Consider the following 9499-nt stretch of genomic DNA (forward strand, 5'->3'; position numbering starts at 1 on the left):
CCTTTCATGAATTCTCTGTAAGTTCTCTCTCCACTTATCAGAACTGTGTACTTGAAGATTTTTTTCCTACATGGCTGGATTCCACAATGTAATTCTGTGAAGTCATAGGACTGTGACAGAAGAAACATTCTGGCAACAAACTTTTAGATTCTTATTTGTAAACACAAGGGACATAGGGCATTCTATTTTTAATTTTAATAGCAACAATCCAATTTCTGTGGACTCTCGTGATGGATACATTTTCAACAGCATCTTTCTAGCACTGTCTCTGATGAATACTCAGAGAATAACTGTATGTTCAATCAAATATCAGTGAAGGCTAGGTTGCCCACTCCTGTGAATAAACACGCCCTTTCCAAGACATCTGGAAAGTTTATTGTTTTTTTTTCTTATCTCTATTTCCAATTTAATATAACATCAAAGTACTTTTTGTTAAATAATCTTCTGAATATGTGAATGTCATCCATCACTAACTTGATTTCAACTGAGAAAAAAATTAGAATAAACACTTCCTTAGCTGAGCATGATGGCTCACCCTTGTAATCCCATGTACTCAGATGGTGGAGATTGGGAGAATCACAGTTCAAGTCAGCCCATGAAAAAAGGTTCATCAACAAAAGCTGAGCATGATGCCACCCATCTGTCATGCCAGCTCTTCAGGCAGGATAAAAGGCTGGCCTAGGCATAAACAAGACCTTGTCTAAAAATTACGAAAGTAAAAATGGCTTAGGTGGTAGAGAGTATTTGTCTAGCAAGCACGAGGCCCTGATTTCAAACCCCAGTATCACCAAAAAGAAAAAGAAAAAAACATTTTCTTTGTCCAAAAGCAAGTCTTACTAGTAACAACAAAGACATGCTTCTTCTATTCATGGTATGTAGTCAGGCTCCATTAGCAAAAACTTGCTTAGTTTCTATGGTGTACCAGGTAGTTCATCTGGTTGCCAGATTCAACATGAAAAGAGAGAAAGATCCGTCCTCAGACAGCTCTGTCTTGCTACAAAGGCAAACAAGGAATCTTTTACAAACTGGGAGGTTCTAATAACAAAAAACAATGGAAAGACTGTTTGGAGTAGATTGGAAGCAGAGTTTGAAATACCTGTAACACTTAGCCAAGGAATTTGAACTTTATATTTGAGTTGAAAGGAAAGGCACCCAAAGAGACTTTCAGAAAATATAAATCTAATAGGCTGTGATTAAATGCAATGGCATCTCATTCTTCTAAGATAAATTCAAATTCTTTAATAACGTTAGCTAAACGTTGCATAAACAACTGTACTTTCACTCACAATCTAATACCTTTGTGTGACACACCCTTTGTTCCCCCTTTGTGCTGGGGACTGAACCAGAGTCTTGTGAGTACTAGATTAAAGGCTCTGCCATGGAGTTACATCTCCAGAATTTATGACACATTCTTATTCCTGTTTTACTTCTTTTTTAAAGCATGCTGGTCACATAAACCACTAAAGTAATTTCATTATCTACTAATAGGCAATTTTAAAAGTACCATTTTAATGTACCATACTCTTAGTTCCAGACTTGTTAGTGGTTTTTATTATTGTTTGCTCGATTTTTTTTTTTGAGACAGGATCTCACTATGTATCCCAGGCTGGCCTTGAACTTCCAAACATCCTACCTCAGCCTCATAAGTGTGAGATTACAGGCTTATGCTACCACATCTAGGCTGTCTCTTTTTTTTGGGGGGGGGGTCCAGTCATGGGGCCTGAACTCTGGGCCTGGGTGCTGTCCCTCAGCTCTTCAGCTCAAGGCTAGCGCTCTACCACTTGAACCACAATGCCACTTCTGGCTTTTTTCTTTTTGCTTATGTGGTGCTGAGGAATCGAACCCAGGGCCTCAGGCATGCAAGGCAAGCACTCTACCACTGAGCCACCTTCCCAGCCCTCTAGGTTCTGTTAAAGCACTTGTCCATCCTTTCCCCAATACCTTTGATTGTAATCACAATCTGAGATCTTGAACACTATTTTTTCCTGGCCTTCTTGGTTTTTTGAATACTTTTTTTATTGTAAAAATAGTGTATAGAAGGGTTACAGTTACATGAGTAAGTAATGAGTATATTTCCAATCAAGCATTGTTACCTCCTCTTTCCTGGCCTTCTAAGCTAGCGCTCCTTCCTTGGTGGCCCCAAAGTCCTCTGTACTTCTACAACTGTCTTTTTAGGCTATCCATGCCCAGGAAGCAAAGGGTCCATTTGCCTCGTTACTGAATCTTGAGAGCCTAGCCCGGTGCCTGTTACACATTAGACATTAAATAAATATTTGAAGAATAAAACAAGTAAGGAAATGGACTTGAATAATCTATGTACCTAACTGCAGTGAAAGGATCGCCCACTTGCAAATGTTTAAGAAGTCTAGCTATTTCCAAGGAAAATATATGGTCAGTTCCATTTATAAATGGTGATTAAATTCTGAGGCCAGGTACAAAACTCTACTACCCACACACACTTAATTTGGGAAACAAGGGCTGCTTATCCCTCTGCTATGGCAAAGTGCTTTTCACACTTTAAGTGGGAAAGAAGAGAATGAACGGAACATTTCTTTTTTTCTATCCCCTCCAGCAGGATAACATCCACCACACAGGCCAAATACAGCCCATGAAATTATCTGGTCTCGCCATCCCTAGGCAACCACAGGCAAGACCCAAAATTCAATAATCAGGAGCTTTTATCAAAGTGAATTTCAGTAAATTTAGGTCCTGAAATAATGTTACAATAGCCCAATAATCCTTGGCACAGAAATGGTTCCCACCCTATCCTACAGGAAATTAACTACTTGCTAAGACAGTGACAATAGTCATTATTACAGATAGACTATACCAGAGCCCACTGGGTCTCTTCATGCTCTAAGGAAGAGAAAGGTTTCCTTTCCATGCAACTCCAACCAGATAAGCTCCTCAGGACAGGCCTTTCCTTCCTGCACTGTTTCATGCTACAGTTATGGCTCTAACCTAAGTTCCCCAATCCTGATTTAGAATACTGTTCATTGTAATGTTATTTATTGTAATAGTATCCTAAGTCTCATTTGACTTCTAGAATCTGATTTCAATGTTTTTTCAGTTTTTCCTTGGTGCTGAGGTTAGGAACTCTGGGCCTGGGTGCTGTCCTTGAGCTTTTTTACTCAAGGCTAGTGCTCTACCATTTGAGACACAGCTCCACTTCTGCTTTTTGTGATTTAAAAAAAAAGTCTGAAGAGTCTCAGGGACTTTCCAGCTTGGGCTAACTTCTAACCTAGATCCTCAGATCTCAGCCTCTTGGATAGCTAGCATTACAGATGTGAGCCACTGGTACCTGGATGATTTCGATTTTTTTAGATGGGATCTCGCTCTGTTGTCCAGGCTAGTCTTGAACTACATCAGCCTCCCAAGTAATTGGAATTTTAGGTGAGGGCTACCACCCTTGATCTCAGTTTTGAAGGGGGATAATGAGCACACTGGTGAAAGCCTGAACATGAACAACACTAATCCCAGCCTTATTTCTACAAAAGTTGGGAAGGAGGAGCAAGCTGTGGCCAGAGAGAAGAAAAATGGAACAGAAGAAAGGTTTCTTCTACTTTTCGTACTTACCCCTTTTTTCGAGAGAAAAAAAAATGTCTTAGTTGAACCTATCCAATATCTTTATTCCTGCTTTTCTTTCTTCTTTTAGTTGTACTGGAGATTGAACTCAGTGCTCCATATTTGAGTGCCCTGCCACTTGAGCTATGTCCTTAGTTACTGCTTTTAGTTGTTTCTCTCTCTCTGTCTCTGGGTCTCTGTCTCTCTGTCTGTCTGTCTCTCTGTCTCTCTGTCTGTCTGTCTGTCAGTCTCTCTCTCTCTCTCTCTCTCTCTCTCTCTCTCTCTCTCTCTCTCTCTCTCTCTCTCTCTCTCTTTCTCTGTATAGTCTTATGCTTTGCCTCAGCTAGCCTCAGTGATCATCCTACTTCCCCTACCTAAGTAGTTAGGATTATAGGTGCACAGCACCAAACCAACCATTCTTGCTTTTCTATCTTCCAGATACCTCACACTGTCCAAAGACCTCCATTTTCAACACCTACACCTTTTGAAATACAGGTTTGCCCACATCTCTAAAACAAAGTTTGATACCATACATATACCTCTTCTATTTCCCCTTCAAGTTCCTTAGCTGATAAGGAAGAAAGTAACCTAATTAAATCCATTCACATTAAAATAGAGTAAGTAACTAACAATTCTATTTTCACATATGTATATATATATATATATGTATATATCTATATACATATATGTGTATATATTTTTATATATGTTGTATGTATATATGCATATACATATATGTGGAAAGCTACATATTTTTAAGTTAAGCAAACCTAACTGCAGTAATTTCAGAGAGAGGATGAAGTGTCCCTAGAACCTCAAAATAAGGAGACACATCAGTCAGCTCTGGTCATCGACTAGGGATCGTGTCCCCAAACTATTCCCAGTTTTCACTGCCCCTTTCTTTTGACTTTCTAAAGTGTTACTAAAAGCTTCAGGAGGGCTGGAAAGGTGGCTCAGTGATAGAGTGCTTGCCTTGCATTCATGAGGCCCTGGGTTCGATGCCTCAGCACCACATAAGCAGAAAAAGCCAGAAGTGGTGCTCTGACTCAAGTGGTTGAGCACTAGCCTTGAGCTGAAAAGCTGAGGGACAGTGCCCAGGCCCATAGTTCAGGCCCCACGACCGACAAAAAATTAATTAATTAAAAATTAAAAAAATTAAAAGCTTCAGGATAGCCCAGTGCCAATATCTTCTCTTACTCACGAGGCTGGAATCTAAGGATCAAAGTTCAAAGCTAGACCAGACAGACAAATATGCCAAATGAGAATGCTATCGCCAATGAACCAGCAAGAAGCTGTAAGTAGAGGTATGGCTCAAGTGGTAGACCACCAGCTAAAAGCAAAAAAGCCAAGAGAGAAGTGTGGGGCCTTGAATTAAAACCCCAGTACTTACTTACTCACACACACACACACACACACACACACACACACACACACACACACAATGAGCCACTAGTACTAGACTTTCACTTCACACTTTTCAGTTGAATAGCTATTATTTCCATTTGAAAATCTTTAACTTTATTTTCTATAAAGTTTCTGGCATTTAGCACTTTTAAACACTGACCAATTTTAGTCATGCCCATGTGTGCACATCCTTGTAAAATTGAGTTTTAGCAAAGAATGCCAACAAAACCAGTTTAGCCTGGTCATCACACCAGGCTCTGCCTCCTCCACCATTCCTAAGGTGATGTCTGATGACCTTGGCCCATTTCCAGCAAGAATCCTGTTGTGTTGACTTGGACAGAATTCCCTTAATCTCTAATGTTTCCTCTAGTATATTTCTATCCAACAACCTCATACTTTTCTTGGCCATAATTAACTACTCTCTCATGTAGTATTTAGAGTTCAGTCGAATCTCTCTCCCAAATGCCAAATCCTATTGCTCGGTTCCTGTACTACTCTGATGGTCCTGAATAAAGTCTTCCTAGACATGCCTTAAAAAGTATTATTAAATCTTTTCTTTATTTTTCTTTTTCCTTTTTTTTTTTTTTTTTTTTTTTGGCAGGGGGTGAGACAGGGTCTGGCTCTGAAGCCCAGGCTCACCTCAAGTTTCTGGTCCTTCTGCCTTAGCTTCCAGAATACTGAGATTACCAGCACGTACCATTATGCCTGGCTTCAGTTTGTTTCTTTAGTGACATTTATATTAAACCAGAGGGGGGAAAAGAGCTTGAATTCCAAGGAGAAAGTGTCATGGTTTTTAAAATAATATTTGCTGTGAAAGATCAGAGGCTGAATTTGTGTGCACTCAGAAAGTAAAACTACAATAAGCATCTCAGCGTTCATTCAGCTATAAATGGCTTAACGTTAGCACCATCAAAACTATTTACCACCTACATATAAATATAATTGTAATAAAAACCATATAAACAAGAGAAAATAAGATCTTCAACTGCCCTGAGAAGATAAATGTAGGACATTTTAATCGATAACTTATGCTTGCCAATTCATTATTAGTTTAGCTAGTCACTAATGTAAATTATTTGTATTGAAGTGATTAGCACTGAATATATGAAAAAGGCAACTATGAATGGACTCTCTTGACTCTGGTCAGGGCCACATCTTCTGTAGCTTTTCTCAAGATGCCAGAATAGGGGATGGGAAGGTGGCTTAGTAGTAGAGTGCTTGTCTTGCATGCCTGAGGCTCTGGGTTCGATTCCTCAGTACCACATAAGCAAAAAGAAAAAAGCCGGAAGTAGCACTGTGGCTCAAGTGGTAGAGCGCTAGCCTTGGGCTGAAGAGCTGAGGGACAACGCCCAGGCCCAGAGTTCAGGCTCCACCACCGGACCCTGCCGCCCCCCCCCCAAAATGCCAGAATATAGAAAGGGTCAATACAATGCCCAAGAGTTAATAGGTAGGTATTCTGAAAAACTTAAATAGCACCCAACTTTTACCCAAGAACCTATATAAGCATTCCAGTTTTTTGATACATTTGTTGGTTTTATTTTTAGTCTGTGCCAGTCCTCAAAATTAGATATTTTTCCCTATATGGACACAATATAACTCAAAAGTAAAAAGTCATACAACCCAGCCAGCTTGTTGGCATATACCTATAATGTCACCACTGAAGAAGCTGAGGCAGAATGCTTGCAAATTCAAGATCGGACCCGACTACATAATGAGACACTGATTCAAAAATAATCAATCAATAAATAAGGCAATAGAAGTATGGGAAAATGATTTGAATATTTTTCAGCATACATAAATGGCCAAGAAGCATATTAAAAGACACTCAATTCCATCCTTAAAGAAATGAAAACTGAAACTACAAAGAGGTAACAGTTGTACCTACTACTAAAATGGCTACAAAATAACACAGATTAGTACTGAGTTCAAATCCCAGTACAAGAAAGGAAGGAAGAGAAAGAGGGACCGAAGGGGGAAGAGGGGAAGAGGAGAAGGGGAGGAGAGAAGCTTGAGAAGAGAGGGAGGGAGAGAGGGAAGAAGAGGGAGGGAAAGGAAAATAAGAGAAAGGGGAAGGGAAGAGAATGCGAGAAGGGAGGAAAGAAAGGAAGGGGGAAGGAGAGGGAGTGGAAAAGTGGAGGAAAATTAAACCCTCTTTCACAGCTTGATGGGATGTACAATGGTGCACCTGCTTTGGAAGAGTCTAGACGTTTTTCAAAAAGTCAAACTTCACAGCGGTCTTATATCCAATGGCCAAGAAGTGAAAAACAATCCAGTGCCTATGAATGAATGGAAGGATAGACAGACACATCGTGCTGCCGTGATACCCACATGTTATTGAGTTGCACTAAAATAAAGTACTGATTCGACATTGAATGAAGCCTGAAAATATTCAGCTTCGTGAAAGAAGTCTGCGACGGAAGGCTACATATTGTAGGATTCCCTGTATATAAAACGTGCACAGTAGGCAAACTCAGAGAAGCAGAAAGCAGTGGTTGCCAGGGGGTGGGGGTCAGGGGACAGGAGCAGGGACCAGTAACGGGAACAGGCTTTCGTTTCCTGGCGATGAAAATGCTCCGGGTGGCGGTGATAGTTGCAAAACTTCATGAATAAACTAAAAGCCACACTTGGGAGGGAATGCCTATTTCAATTAAAAAAAAAAAATCATGTGCAAAGAGATGTCCTGGGTGCGATCCACACATAAACGGAATGTCTAGGTAACCCCTGAGCCGCTACGCCGGGCCACCTCCATCCGGAAACCAACCCGGGGTGGTTTGGAGGTTCAGACTGCACATCCCACAAAGCCAAGGATGGCAGCCCACGGTGGCGGTGGCCGGGCAATGCGGACTCCCCGAGCAGGAATCCGGTGTGGCCGAGCCTGTCTCGCCAGGTCCGCATCCGAGCTCACCTTCCACCCATCACCCGGCCACCGCGCGAGGCGTGGCCAAGCTCCATCCCACCCGCTCGGTCCAGGCCCGGGGGCGGCGGGTCCGCGGCGGCTGGCGTGGGTCCGGGCGTGCGGCCGCCCGCGCTGGGCCGGCGCTGCGCCCCCCCCCCGGGCCTGGGGACTCGGGCGAACCTCAGCCACCACGCGGACGACCCCGCGACCTCCCCGCCCACCCCCCCCACCCCTCGCCTCCCGCGCCCGGCGCTCCCCGCCTCACCCTCTCCTTCCCCCCCGCCCTCCCCGCCCGAGACCCGGGATGCGCCGGCACCCCGCGCCGCGGCCGCAGCCCACACTTTCCCTCAGCGACCACTTGCCCGGTAGGAGCGCGGGCGGCGGCCCGGGGTGAGGAGGACCGAAAGGGCTGGGAGGGGCATTCACCTAGTCTCCGCACCCTGCGGCGGGGACTGGCGGCCGCTCCAGCCCGGGACTGCATCCGGCTCGGGCGCCTCCTCGCTGCAGCCGCCCTGAGCTGACAGCCGGCCGGCGCCTCAGGCCGCTCGCCCGGGTCCCGCCCCGCCCCGCCCCCCAGCGCACGCGCCCCGCCCCTTTCGCGCACGCGCTCAGCCCCGCCCCCGCGCGCGCAGGCGCACACGAGGGAGTTCCTCGCTACCGCGGTGAGCCAGCACTGATGATGTGGCTGGCCCCGCGGCGACCCGGGTCTCCGGTGCCGCCCCGCGGGGACCCGTGGCCGCGCCCGGGCAGATGTCTCTGCCGGGAACTGGCGGGTTGGCCAGGGACGGCACCGCGCTGCCCAGGAGAGCAGGATTGGGGCCTTCTCGGGGAGCCCTGATGCGCACCCACCCAGCCCATCCGCTTCGCCCGTTCCAGCATCCGAGCCCGGTTCTCCGTGACTCACGGTTCTGCTGCGAGGCCGAGGGGCTCCTACCTCGCAGGGGTTCGCGTTTCCCGCAGACTGTCATTAAAACCCAGACGCTTGTGACTCCGGGCGTGCGATTCCGCCTGGCTGCGTGGAGCGTGGTCTGTGCACGTGCTGAAGTCCCCGACCGAAACGGATGAGAGTTAGGTCAGCCCCTGGCGCCCTCCGGGTGGGAAGAGAGGGCTGGGATCAGCCGGCCCCCGAGGTGGCCTGAGGGCCAAAGCCTTTAGATTTGCCCACGCTTGCTTTTTTTTTTTTTTAAATCTAGGTAAAATTGACCTAACGTTTGTCCTGTGAAACCGAGGGCTCATTTAATTACTATTTATTGAGCATTTAGATATGATTCACAACCATTTATTGAGCTCCCTGTGTGTTATTTGAGAAATGGGATACGCCCCTGGTTAGTCCAGTGAACAAAACAAAAGTGTTAGTCCTCAGGCACTTAACTCTGAGAAACTCACGTTTAAAATCACACTGCTGGAGGGCCTGGATAATGCAAGCTTGTCATCAAATTCCTAGGGAGGCTGAGGCTGGAGGACCTTGATCTGGAGGCCAGCCTGGGATACACGGCAAAACCATGTCTTTAAAGGATAATAACATAAATTACACTTCTGACTATATACACTCTTTGCCTGATATCAGAGCTTCCACCGATTCTAAGTTACACCAGTGGTGTAGTTGCCGCTTTTTGAGTGATGAAGGACAGCATA

General features: G+C 45.0%; 1 protein-coding gene across 4 annotated transcripts in view; it reads right to left on the reverse strand.

Moving 5' to 3' along the window:
- LOC138806216 (solute carrier family 41 member 2) overlaps positions 1-8386 on the reverse strand; it is an 87847-nt gene extending 79461 nt beyond the window's left edge. For 2 of the 4 annotated variants that reach the window (XM_069991777.1, XM_069991750.1), the window contains exon 1: positions 2-85. The gene's annotated coding sequence lies outside the window, so the exon portion shown is untranslated. Of the gene's footprint in view, position 1; positions 86-8290 lie in introns of those variants that run through there. The other 2 variants (XM_069991758.1, XM_069991768.1) reach the window with 2 other exon arrangements.
- Positions 8387-9499: the final 1113 nt, after the last annotated feature.

This window comes from Dipodomys merriami, unplaced genomic scaffold (genome assembly GCF_024711535.1).
Source record: "Dipodomys merriami isolate MVZ:Mamm:240054 unplaced genomic scaffold, mDipMer1.0.p SCAF_10, whole genome shotgun sequence".
In the NCBI taxonomy this organism is placed as follows: Eukaryota; Metazoa; Chordata; class Mammalia; order Rodentia; family Heteromyidae; genus Dipodomys; species Dipodomys merriami.